The following is a 14,592-nucleotide window of genomic DNA, read 5'->3' as shown; positions in this document are numbered from 1 at the left end:
CGGTGCTAATGCAGTCTACCTTGAAAAGTTTTTCCACGTCCCATTTTAGGCAGAAGTCAGCAATCGCGACACCAATTGGACGCAAGACTCTTTCATGTCCAGTTATTCGTGCGAAATGTGGCAGTCTCATTAAGCTAAGAAGCATATCAGCTACTTCATACACACGATTTTCACGATTTTCCATTACGATGATAGGTACTTTGTAAATCGTATCCTTTGTGACTGGAGGATGTAACTTTCACTGCAGTGTGCACCAGAACGTCTGTGTACCTGTGCCACCATTTATACTTCTTAATTCAGATTTTTTCTGAGGTCATGAATATTTTCCTCGCCGTTGGCGGGGTAGCTTGCGTGCCTCAGCGATACAGATAGCCGTACCGTAGGTGCAACAACAACGGAGGGGGTATCTGCTGAGAGGCCGGACAAAATTATGGCTTCTGAAGAGGGGCTGGAACTTTTTCAGTAGTTGCAGGGGCAGGGAGGGATTGACTGATCTGTCTTTGTAACAATAACCAAAACGGCCTTGCTGTGCTGGTACTGTGAACGGCTGGAAGCAAGGGGAAACTATAGCCCTAATTTTTCCCGATGTCATGCAGGTCTGCCTCGTGGTTAAGCGATGATGGCATCGTCTTGTGTAATCCGGAGGTAAATTGTCCCCCATTCGACCTCTGAGCGGGGCTACTGTGGAAGATGTTGTCATCAAGAGAAACGAAACTGGCGTTCTACGGACCGCAACGTGGAATGTTAGAATTCTTAGTCTGGCAGGTAGATTGGAAAATTAGAAAAGGGAAATGGATAGGTTGAAGTTAGATGTAGAGCAATCAGTGAAGTTCGGTGGCAGGAGAAACTGGACGTCTGGTCATGTGGATATAAGGTTATGAATACAGAATCAAAAAGCAAGAATGCAGAAGTAGTTTTAATAATGAATAAGGAACCAGGAATGCGGCATTATTGTAGCCAAGATAAAGACGAGGCCATTACGCACCACAGTAGTATAAGTTTACGTGCCGTCTAGCTCTGCAGATGAGGAAGAGTTTGAAGAAATGATGAGATAATAGAAATTATTCACATAGGTAAGGGTGACAAAAATTTCGTTGTGTTAGGGGACTGGAATTCGTCAGTAGGTTCAAATGGTTCAAATGGCTCTGAGCACTATGGGACTCAACTGCTGAGGTCATTAGTCCCCTAGAACTTAGAACTAGTTAAACCTAACTAACCTAAGGACATCACAAACATCCATGCCTGAGGCAGGATTCGAACTTGCGACCGTAGCGGTCTTGCGGTTCCAGACTGCAGCGCCCTTAACCGCACGGCCACTTCGGCCGGCTTCGTCAGTAGGAAAATGAAGAGAAGGAAAATAAGGAGTTGAATATGTACTGGGTGAAAGAAATAAAAGGGGAAGCCGTCTGGTAGAATTTTGCACAGAGCATAATTTAATCATAGCTAACACTTGCTTTAACAATCATGAAAGAAGATTTCATACGTGGAAGAGACCCGGAGATGCACGAAACACACGCAGATGTCAGATTAGTTACATCATGGTTTGACAGCGATTTCGGAACGAGATTTTAAAGTCTAAGAAGTTTCCAGGGACAGATGTAGACTCTGGATGTGTGAAAATCGCACCCACTGAAAGTCGCACCCAGCCAGAAATCTGTGAAATTCGCACCCAGTTTTGCTGGAAGTTACCTGCTCTAGGGCAGAGCCATCCTGCGCCCCCGGGAGTTATCATCCACCGCAAACGACCTGTGCGGGACGGCCTACCTTCATTCGGGAAGTCCTCGTCCACTCAAGAGACTCTGGCCGCTTGGCTAGTCACTGTCGGTGTGAGTTTAACTTTCGGAGTGTTCAACTGGTTCGCCTTGTGTCTCTGTGTGCTTATACGTTTGATATGGAACTGTCAACAGTTACCCACGGTAAACCATGTGCCCACTATGATAGTTATTCGTACATCGTAAAGAGAACCAAAGCAGATGGGACTGTGATATGGCGCTGTTCGAAACATAGGACAACATATTGCCCAGGAATGCTTAAGACCAAAGACTGTGTCGTGCTTAGTTCAAACGAGCGTCAGTGTGGGGCACCGGATGACGCTCGCTTAGGAGTAAAAGAGACGTTGAATCAGGCGAAGAAGAGATAACGAGAGGATGAGACTTCGATTTTTAATATATATGTCGAAGAGTTAGGTGACTTGCACAATCGAGGGTATGCCAGAACAGCAAGCAATGAAGAGGAGATGATACATGCACCGGGCCAAATCACACGGCAACCAGAAAGAGCCAGAAACACGACAAGAAGTTGAGCTTCAAACAGAGTTACTAACAATGAATGACGGCAGCACTTTTAAATGATTAAAGCTTTGGAGACAGGATCATAGTTTTTAGCGGAAAAGAAAGAAGAGAGCATCTAAACAAGACTTTTTTATGGATGGGACGTTCAAATGCTGCAGCAAGTGATTTTCACAAATGTGTGCTATTCATGCTGACTTCGGAAGTTCAAAATACAAAAAAAACATCTGTCCGGTGGCTTCTGCATTCTTACCAAACAAAAGAAAAGAAACATATACCCGTCTTTTCCGCAATGTTGTGGATAGTGTACCAGAATGGAAACCTAATAATGTCACCGTTGATTTCGAATCAGCTGCGATTTCTGCGCAAAAAGTTGTGATCCCGTCGGTTCAAGTGCATGGCTGTCATTTCCATGTGAAGAAATCTCTCTGGAGGAAAGTGCAAGACTTGGGACTTACTTGCGAATACATGGAAAACGAAGAAGTAAGACTGCAAATTCGCACGTGTGCTGCTGTGGCGTTCCTCCAACCTGAAGATATCTGCGATGGCTGGCTCGTGATACATTCACAAGCACCGGATATCGCCAAGCCTTCTCAGTTTTTTGACTATTTTCTAGACAAATGTTTGGAAAATGACGAAAACCCGACCAGTCTTTGGAATTGCTGCAGACGGCGCCATCGATCACCAATGCTGTGGAAGGTTAGCACAATTATTACGAAAAATTAAAAACGTAAAATAAAACTAAAACTAACTTTAGGCAAAAACATTATTAGAAACAAACCATATGAAAAAATAATAATAACTGAATTTCACACATCACCTATTTATAATGGTAACTATGTAAACATGTAACATCGCTGATCCACTGTCATCCAACTGTCATAAAAGTAGCATACATGGAAAACAAGTAACATCCGATATACATTACCACTCTACACCTGGGAGAAAGTATGTAAGAGGTCCATGACTAAGGAATTTATTGCTAGCGCACACAAGCAGATGTAATTTCGATGGATTGCTCACGCGCTGCCTGCGGTATGTAAGCTATAAGATAATCTCAGACCAGAGAGCAGTATTGTATGCAGTAGCAACTGTGTATCAGTTGTAGTAGTTGCTAGCGAGCAGTCGTGTGTATGGAGTTGGCTGGGCCGGTGGTGGGGGAGCGATGGCGGAGCCTGAGCGATGTAATACGTATAAGGTAAAAGCAGCCGCGCGCATATGTAGTTACAACAAAATTTGTACTGTTCTTATATCAAGTCCCATGTAACTGTTTCAAAAAATCTTTTAATAATAATCCTTTTTTATAAAATTAACTCTTTGACAATCATTCATCTGAATTTAAAGAATTTACTAATTTCAGCAATCCATGGTCATCCCGATTAACGTAAGGAAAAATCAGTTGTTTCTTTTTATGCATGACAAATGTAGCGGCCAGCATTGCACTGGGCTGTGCCAGAAAAATTTCTTATAGGAGCAGATATATACGCGGTATCCGGCGACTTCATTGAGGTAAGAATTTTCAATTTATTCAGGATGATCTTTCAGGGCTACGACGCAGCACTGCTGACGTCCAAATTTACCAGTTTAGATTCACAGTCAGTTAATTATTGAAAGGTTACATATGAGTCACATTTTTTATTGAGAGGTTAGTCACGTTATTATTGCGGGGTTACGGAATAATAAACTATTGGGAGGTTACACTGAATGTGAATGTTATACATATTTTTACTGTTGGGAGGTTACACTGAATGTGAATGTTATACATATTTTTACTGTTGGGAGGTTACAAGTAATAATTCCAAAACAGACAGGACATGACAGCAACGATGTTACGTGAAAGGTAAAACACCTAATGATATATTATAAATTTTCAGATCATAGTTACAAAACCATTATATAAAGACCATCGCTTATCTATGTGTTTACAGAGCACCTGACGATGGCAATTTGCCGAAATGGGCTCTTGTGAGTGAGATAAAATACAAACAACTTACATAGCAGTGTAGCTGGCTATTATTCATAAATAATCATGTCATTGAAAGACATAATTTGCACTGTGGGCCCCAAAGAACAAAAGTCAAAGATCGGTAAATAGTTGATGGAAGAAGAGAACAGAAGGTTTTTGAAGTGTGGTGCTATAGAGGAATGCTGAAGATTGGGTGGGTGGATCGCGTAAGTAATGAGGAGGTATTGAGCAGAGGTATTGGAGAGAAATGTGTTTGTATGGGGGGGGGGGGGGGGGGGAGAGTCGTAGAGAGAGACCAATAGATGAAAACAATAAACAGATTGAGAAGGATGTGGACTGCAGTAATTATTCGGACCCGAAGAGGCTCGCACAGTTTGGGGTAGTGTAGAGAGCTACATCAAGCCACTCTTCGCACTGAACACTAGAAAACAACAATTAATTTTACTCTTTTGATGTTGATTTCCCTCTTCTCCGAGTTTGTGCCAATATTTTTATCTCTACAGCATTGCTTCACTCAGTTTGCTCTACAGTCTGTTTTTTGAATTCTATTCCTTGTTCCCACTACTTTTTCCTTCTTTTGCTCCTTTCAGCACCAAGTGGAGTGTTGTACCCAGTGCGCTGCCCGTTCTTCCGGCAATTGTCACCCATTCTTTTTAGCACTTCCGTAAACAGTGTTAGACAGCAGTGGTGAGTTGGTATGAACTTAATTAAATCGGACTGTCTAAATGAAAAGATTCATAATGCCATCCGACATATATGGGAGTGCAGGCATTCTCGGCATTCCATTGATCTTCTCGGCCTATCAGCTGTGTCGTGGCGTCTTGTTGTTCCAACGTTTCGACGACTTTGCTATTCGTCATCTTCAAGCGAAGCTTCGGGTTCATGCCTGGTTCGTTCCTATATAGCCGCTGGGCGCATACTCCTCTACAGAAAGGCAAATTGGTGACCAGTCACGTATCTCCAGAAGAGATGTCACTCCCGGTGACTGCGGAGGGGGGGGGGGGGGGGTGTATTATATAGAGCGTTGAGTCCTGATGCTGCCTGTCTGTTCCGACCGGAGCCTCCGCCGCTTGCACAGCAGAGAATTCCAAACATGACGTCTCTTTCGGAGGCATGCGATTTGCCCTCACGTTCTTCCTCCGCTAGAGTAGTCTGCGGTACAGCGGTTGTAAAAGAACGAACCGGGCATGAACCCGAAGCTTCGGTTGGAGATGACGGGTAGGAAAATCGTCGAAGCGTTGCGACAACTCGATCCCACCACTCGACTGATAACATGAGAAGATGTCATCAACAAACCAACATCTTTTCACACTGCAAACGCCACATTAACCACATTCTAACCAACAAGAGCACTTTCTATCTTCTGCAGATTTTCAACGAAAGTTTACACGCGACCTAATATTTGACAGTAACCTTGTATATTTATTTTTGTAGTTAATTTCGGTAAAACGCCGAGATGAATACAATGCAGCAATATGAGCAACGTTTTTTAACTCAAAAGAGGGGGAGGTGGAAATACACTTGTTACATCTACAAAAGAGTAATTACATAAAATACAAAGAGTTGAGAGTAGCATAAAAAAGTAATATGTCGTCCGTTGCAGTACATTAAGAGTTGGTTATTACGTATACACATACATGGGAGCCTAAAATACATACATAAATGAGAAATCAACAAAACATTGTATGATAATGGCATTATGTAGCACTGATCATGAGTTGGCTACCTGAAAACTCAGTCACAACGAATCAAATTTTAAGCAACACATACTCTACATACGTCTTGGAAACAACTGAAAGTATTCTTGGGAAGATTACGATAAAGGCTACGCAGTCTTAAATCAAACCGAACGTACGCAACATAGGAACAAGTGAACTGGAGCTCACTGTTACCTCTGTTTGCACTTATGACGAGAGATGCAGTTACTCATGTTCTTTACATTAGGTTTCGAATATATCCACAGTTCCTAGTAGCTGAAGGAAAGAAACTGAATAAAACAGAAGCGATACTTGACGTTCCCCAAGGAACTATTACAGGCCCTCTGCTGTTCCTAATCCATACAAACAATGTAGGAGACAATTTGAGCAGCCCTTTAGTATTTTTGCACATGGAGCTGTCGTCCACCGTTTAATACATAATCAGAAGATCGAAAGCAGTTGCGAGATAATAGAAGAATTCAGTATAGTGCGAAAATTGGCAAATGCCTCAAATAATGAAAACTGTGAGGTTACTTGAATACTAAAAGGAACCCGTTACATTTCAAGTACACGATAAGTCACTCTTATCTAAAGGCTGTCAGTTCAGCTACATACCTAGGCATTAGCCGAGCGGTTCTAGGCGCTCCAGTCCGGTACCACGGTGCTGCTACGGTCCCAGGTTCGAATCCTGCCTCGGGCATGGATGTGTGTAATGTCTCTAGGTTTAAGTAGTTCTAAGTCTAGGGGACTGATGACCTCAGATGTTGAGTCCCATAGTGCTCAGAACCATTTGAACCTAGGCATTAGAATTACAAACAAGTTAAATTGGAACGATCCACGTAGAAGCTGTTCAGAGGAAGGCGGAACAAAGGCTGCGTTTTATTAGCAGAACACTTAGAAGATGCAACAAATGTACTTAAGAAGCTACATACACTACGATTGTCCGCCTCTTCTGGGGCAATGCCGCGCGGTACGGGATACTTCCAGACAGAATTGACATAGGTCATCGGAAAAGTTCAAAGAAGGGCAGCTCGTTTTGTACTATTGTGAAACAGTGGGGAGGGTGTCACAGATGTGATACACGAATTGGGGTGGCAATCGTTAAAAGAAAGGCGTTTTTCGTTGCGGCTAGACCTTTTCACGAAAATGACAGTTTAACGTTCCGTCGACGATGCGGTCATTAAAGATGCGTTTTGGATAGCGTAGGTTAAAAAAAAACTATTTTTATGGTCAGCCCAGAAAGCGACGGAAAACAAACTGACCATCGTTTCCAGTCTGCAAGTCCACGTTCTTCTTTTGTTCGCTGAAAGAAATGTTTCTTCTCTCTATTTACTCAGCAGGAGTTCTAACTGATCGGTATATTTGATAAATTTTCACACGCACAGCAGAGTGTTTTATTTTTATTTACACGTCAAGTTCCGTAGGACCAAATTGAGGAGCAAGTCTCCAATGCCATGTAACATGTCATTACATGAAATTACTACATAAAAGTAATAAAAGATAAAAATAAAATGTTTATAAACCCGAAAATAGTCAATTCATATGTTTAAGTAAACAACAAGAATTAGCCTAATTTTTTAAGGAACTCCTCGACAGGATAGAAGAAGTGACATACGAGGAAACTTTACAGTTTCGATTTAAAAACGCCTAGATTTCTGCTAAGATTTTTGAATTCTTGTGGTAGATTATTGAAAATGGATGCAGCAGTATACTGCACGCCTTTCTGCACAAGAGTGAAGAAAGTCCGATCCAATTGCAGGTTTGATTTCTGTCGAGTATTAACTGAGGAAAGCTGCTTATTGTTGGGATTATGCTAATATTGATAACAAGGAATAACAGTAAGGAATATATATATATATTGAGAGGCCAAAGTCAAAATACCCAGACTCGTGAACAGGGGTCGACAAGAGGTTAGTAAACTTACACCACTTATTGCCCTAATCGCCCGTTTCTGAGCCAAGAATATCCTTTTAGAATGGGAAGAGTTACCCCAGAATACGAGGGTTGGAACTTTAATAGTGGCAACTATTTACTTCCAGCTCGTACAAAATAGATACGTGTTTCAAAGTTTTACTGACCTTCAAAGCAGTCACCAGCATTGTGTATAACCCGTTGCCAGCGATGTGGAAGTCGTAGGATACTCTCAGCAGTGCCAGTTGTGTTGACAGTTCGAGCGGCGCGGTGTATTGCCCGACGAATTTGTAGCGGTTCTGAAGCGAATCCCATGAAGTGTTTCCTTCAGTTTAGAAGCTGGTCGTAGGATGTGTTCCAAAAATGAACAGCGTAGAGACGTAAGTGATGACACTTTCTGCAGGACCTGAGCATCATTTTGCAGGACAATGCTCAAGCACGTACAGTGCAAGCTGTTACTGATTTGTATAACTGATGGAGCTGCTAAGTGCCATACCACCTACTGCACTCCCCTCACTTAAGCCCTCGTGAGTTCAACTCGATTTCTAAACAAGGGCGAGCCGTGCGGCTACCTCGCGCGGCGAATGAGAATATGTTAAGGAATTCTGCAGCGTACAGAAGATTAGGATATTGGTCTGTAATTTTGTGTGCCGGCCGCGGTGGTCTAGTGGTTCTAGGCGCGCAGTCCGGAACCGCGGGACTGCTACGGTCGCAGGTTCGAATCCTGCCTCGGGCATGGATGTGTGTGATGTCCTTAGGTTAGTTAGGTTTAAGTAGTTCTAAGTTCTAGGGGACTGATGACCACAGAAGTTAAGTCCCATAGTGCTCAGAGCCATTTGAACCATTTTTTTGTAATTTTGTGGATCCATTCTTTTATGCTTCTTACGTACAGGAATCAGCTGCTCTTTTTTACCAGTTACTTGAGACTTTGCTCTCGGCGAGAGATTCGCGATAAATGCCAGCTCAGTAAGGGGCCGATGCAGTGGAGTACTGTCTATAAAACCGAATTTGGGATACTATCAGACCCTAGTGATCCATTAGTTTTTATTTCTTTCAGTTACTTCTCTACACCAGAGATGTCTATTATGGGACGTCTATTACGGGAGTCTTTACGACAGTCAGACGACGGTATGTTTGTAGGATCCTCCTGCATGAATGATTTGTTAAACGCGAGATTTAAAACCTCGACTTTCCTTTTGCTGTCTTCAATTGCCACAGCAGACTGGTCAACGAGTGACAGTTTCGAAATTCGTCGCCAAAAAAGGCAAACAGCTGTAAGAACTACAAAAGACATCTATGAAAAAACTGCATCTCAAAATACAGAAAACTGAGACACTACAAAACAGTAATGGAACCAGAATGTCTTAATGGGATCAAAACACTTATCTGGAACCGAAGCACAGACACTGAAGAAATCCAAAAGAGAGAACGAAATATAATTCGCTACTGTTGGTTGTTTTTGGGGGGAAGGAGACCAGACAGCGAGGTCATCGGTCTCATCGGATTAGGGAAGGAAGTCGGCCGTGCCCTTTGAAAGGAACCATCCCGGCATTTGCCTGGAGCGATTTAGGGAAATCACGGAAAACCTAAATCAGGATGGCCGGACGCGGGATTGAACCGTCGTCCTTCCGAATGCGAGTCCAGTGTGCTAACCACTGCGCCACCTCGCTCGGTAATTCGCTACTGGACAGTTGGCCTGGCGAAAAAATCCATGTTAATCGGATCAACTTGGTCACACGAGGGGAGAAGTGCCCATTATGAGAAAATGACAGCAGTGTGTGCACAAAGAAAAGCTGAAATAAATCTCGCAAAATGCCCCAGCAGGACAGACCAAAACGAAAATTATAAATGTTCAAACGTGTGTGAAACCTTATGGGACTTAACTGCTAAGGTCATCAGTCCCTAAGCTTATACACTACTTAACCTAAATTATCCTAAGGACAAACACACACACCCATGCGCGAGGGAGGACTCGAACCTTCGCCGGGACCAGCCGCACAGTCCATGACTGCAGCGCCCCAGACCGCTCGGCTAATCCCACGCGGCGAAAAGTATAAAAATAATAGATACATGGAATAAGAAAAACAAATAGTGTATGTTCTGTTGTTAGCGTGAGCATTACGTAGCTCTTCTGTGTATCAGTGGTCAACATCATACGGCGCCGGTGGCTCAATGTATTAATTATACTAACTACATTCCGATAAGTTTGTCATTAGTATTTAGAGTTGAATCGTAAACATCGGCAAAGCATCGTTTATAACAGATCTGTTTTCCAGCTCAGAGTCGAAAATGGGATTATCTCGTGTAGTGCAAACGCGTGGCAAAAACAAGTATCAAGATAAAAAAAAGTGTGCCACCGTTCTGAGAGATACGAAAAGTAAACACGGAGCAGGAAGCAGTGCGGTTCCAGTTGGGCCTGGTTCTGCCACACCGCTGACACAGTCAAGTAACGGCCACTGTTTTCTGATGCTTCCCGCGACAAATATTTTGAAGACAAATGTCTGTGTCGATGACAAAGAGAGGGAGCTTATTATCTACGTATACACGTGTAGTCCTCGTAACAATTTAGAAGCATTTATAGAGATCGCGTGGTTAAAAAATGTAAATTCTTTGGCAGCACATATTGTTTGGCCTCCATTTTGTAACGGGAGGGCTCTTTTTAAATTCGTTAATAATTAATACATTTTGATGGGTAAATCTAACTTGTTTTACAACCCAGTCTGTTATCTGGACGCGCGCTCGTTGCAAAATGAGTCGAAAAACGTAGGAATAGGAAGTTATGGCCTTGCAAGTAATGCTGTGTCAGTGAAAGCTTTGAAATCTCAGGAACAGCAAGGACAATCAATGAATTCACACCTGGAGTTCAGCAAAGATATGTACTGTTTACTCACACGGACCGATACCTGCACAAACTGTCAAACCACCACCCGAGCCAGAAAAGAGGCATGATTAGTACGCTCTTAACGAGAGCAGGACGAATATGTGAGCCGCAACACCTCAAACGAGAAATGCAACACCTGGAAACTGTCCTGAGGAGCAATGGGTACTCCACAAATTATATTAGAAGTGTAACGGAGCCAAACACTCGGCGAAGTAAGGAACCAGAAAAAGAAATGTCGGGTACGGCCTTTCTGCCATACATTCCCAGAGTGACGGACAGAATCGGCCGTATATTGCGCAAACATGGCGTAAAGACGCTTTTCAAACCGACAAGGAAGATCAAAGAGTGTCTTAGATCGGCGAAGGAGAAAAGAGACCCACTTGCAATGTCGGGAATATACCGCATACCATGCACATGCGGAAAAGCTTATGTCGGAATGACTGGGCGATCCATTAACACCAGGATCAAGGAGCATAAGCGACATTGCAGGTTGGGGCAGGAGGAGAAATCGGCATTGGCGGAACACGCACTGAATGAGACCGACCACGTAATAAAATTCGCCGACACGGAAGTTCTAGCTGTAAAGAACCACTATCACACGCGCTTGTTCAGAGAAGCGGTAGAAATACAAAAACACGGGAACAGTTTGAACAAGAAAGAGGAAAGCCTTAAGGTAAACGGATCCTAGCTTCCCGTAATGCAACGAACGACCGTCGCAGGTAGCAAGAGGAGAACCGCACCGGAAATGACCGCGGAGAAGCCCTCTGACATTGGCGCGCCAGGTACATGTAGTCTGCGCCCGCGAGCTCGGCTCCAGTTCACCACGGGCAATGGAGGGTGAAGCTTTGACCATGCCAGCCACTCGTGCTGGCGAAACGTCAGAAAAATCATTAGATGAACGTCGGCCGAAGAACCCGAGACAGAAGCCAATAGGCTGTTTGTCAACAAGTGGCCACGAAAGCCTCAACAATTTTGTACTCAGTAATGTTGTACATTACAGAAGGTATTCGAAATGACGACCACAACATTCAATACAGGCACAACAACGTCGCAGATAATTGTGGAGCATCATCGCACAAGCCTCATCAGACTCTTTTCGGAACTCGTGTCACGTACTCGAGACTTTTCATATGACCCCATTAAAGAAAAAAAAAGTCAAGAGGCGTCACACAAGGGGAGCGAAACGCCCATGCAATTGGACCTCAGCTTCCGATCCAACGCCTGGAATGTGCTGCATTGAGTACGTCAAGGTATTACTTGGCGTATGGTATCTAAGTGCATTTCAATGTTGAATTACATTACATTATTTGTAAACAATTAATATTTAATCACAAACAAACATCTAGCTCTTGTAGATATTTGATGAACTTTGGGGTTTGTTGTTGTTGTGGTCTTCAGTCCTGAGACTGGTTTGATGCAGCTCTCCATGCTAACCTATCCTGTGCAAGCGTCTTCATCTCCCAGTACCTACTGCAGCCTACATCCTTCTGAAGCTGCTTAGTGTATTCATCTCTTTGTCTCCCTCTATGATTTTTACCCTCCACGCTGCCCTCCAATACTAAATTGGTGATCCCTCGATGTCTCAGAACATGTCCAAACCAACTGATCCCTTTCTCTAGTCAAGTTGTGCCACAAGCTCCTCTTCTCCCCAATTCTATTCAATACTTCCTCATTAGTTATGTGATCAACCCATCTAATCTTCAGCATTCTTCTGTAGCACCACATTTCGAAAGCTTCTATTCTCTTCTTTCTAAACTATCTATCGTCCACTTTTCACTTCCATACATGGCTACACTCCATAAAAATACTTTCAGAAACGACTTCCAGACATTTAAGTCTATACTCGATGTTAACAAATTTTTCTTCTTCCAGAAACGCTTTCCTTGCCATTGCCAGTCTACATTTTATATCCTCTCTACTTCGAACATCGTCAGTTATTTTGCTCCTCAAATAGAAAAACTCCTTTACTACTTTAAGTGTCTCAATTCCTAATCTAATTCCTTCAACATCACCCGACTTAATTCGACTACATTCCATTATCCTTGTTTTGCTTTTGTTGATGTTCATCTTATATCCTCCTTTCAAGTCACTGTCCATCCCGTTCAACTGCTCTTGCAAGTCCCTTGCTGTTCCTGACAGAATTACAATGTCATCAGCGAACCTCAAAGTTTTTATTTCTTCTCCGTGGATTTTAATACCTACTCCGAACATTTCTTTTGTTTCCTTTATTGCTTGCTCAGTATACAGATTGAATAACATCGGGGATGGGCTACAACCCTGTCTCACTCCCTTCCCAACCACTGCTTCCCTTTCATGGCCCTCGACCCTTATAACTGCCATCTGGTTTCTGTACAAATTGTAAATAGCCTTTCGCTCCCTGTATTTTACCCCTACCACCTTCAGAATTTGAAAGAGAGTATTCCAATCAACATTGTCAAAAGCTTTCTCTAAGTCTACAAATACTAGAAACGTAGGTTTGCCTTTCCTTAACCTTTCTTCTAAGATATGTCGTAGGTCAGAACTGCCTCACTTTGGGTAGCCATCAGGAATTCCTCAGAAAAAACCCCTCTCATGGTTTGGTGTTGCAGTCTTCCCTGATGTGTCTTTCTTCGATTTACTCTCAGTCCATAATTTGTAATCATTTCACAGTTCATTCCATGCAGCAAATCATCTAATTCTTCTTCACTTAACTCAGATCAGCAATGTCATCAGCGAATCGTATCATTGATATCTTTTCATCTTGAATTTTTATTTCCACTCCTGAACCTTTCTTTTATTTCCCTCATTGCTTCCTCGATATACAAATTGAGCAGTAGGGGCGAAAGGCTACATCTTTGCCTTACACCTTTTTAATACGAGTACTTCGTTCTTGGTCGTCCACTCTTATTATTCCCTCTTTGGTTGTTGTACATATCGTACATGACCCGTCTCATCCTATAGCTTACCCCTACTTTTTTCGGTAACCATCAGTTACTGGATGAATTACGAGTTTCCTCAGAATTGAGATGAAACTGTAGAGTGAAATTCGTTAGATATGCAGATGAAATATGTGTACAAGTATAAGGGTTGCCACAGATTCTGGAAATCAGGAAAATTACCGAATGTCAAGGAATTTCAAACTCGTTAGGGAAAACATGCAAATCTGAAAAAAAAAACACACTGGAAAATCTCGTTTTTGTCTCAGTAGATGAAATGGTTTGTTTACTGAGATGTCCTGCATCATCACTGGTTGGGTTCAAATGGCTCTGAGCACTATGGGATTTAACAGCTATGGTCATCAGTCCCCTAGAACTTAGAACTACTTAAACCTAACTAACCTAAGGACAGCACACAACACCCAGTCATCACGAGGCAGAGAAAATCGCTGACCCCGGCGGTAATCGAACCCGGGAACCCAGGCGTGCGAAGCGAGGACGCTTCCGCACGACCACGAGCTGCGGACTGGTTGGGTTCAGCTGAGCCCGTGCGCCACTTCCCTTCTCCCTCATTACTACTACTTCTCCCTTTTCTACCACTCCCCTCAGCTTGCGGTCAGTGCCGCCCAACTTGCCGCCGATAGACTGGCAGCTGCAGACGAGTGGCAGGGAGGTTTGAGGAGTGGTTTGTTTGGATCTGATTCTCAGAGAGTGTAGACGCAGCGGTCGGATGCAGCGGACATGTGTGCACGAGTTGTGTCAGAGATTGTGTGCATGCTCTTGCTTTCTGACGAAGGCTGTGTCCGAAAATTTAGTTGTGAGAGTGTGATTACCTTTTCTTCGTTCCTGTCTGCGACTCAGCGGTCATTTTTATGCTGAGTTGTTACCTATCCTCATTATTGTTGATTCTCAGTCTATTTGCACAAGTTATTTG

This window comes from Schistocerca serialis, chromosome 1 (genome assembly GCF_023864345.2).
Source record: "Schistocerca serialis cubense isolate TAMUIC-IGC-003099 chromosome 1, iqSchSeri2.2, whole genome shotgun sequence".
Lineage (NCBI taxonomy): Eukaryota > Metazoa > Arthropoda > Insecta > Orthoptera > Acrididae > Schistocerca > Schistocerca serialis.
Note: the sequence above shows the minus strand (reverse complement) of the source record.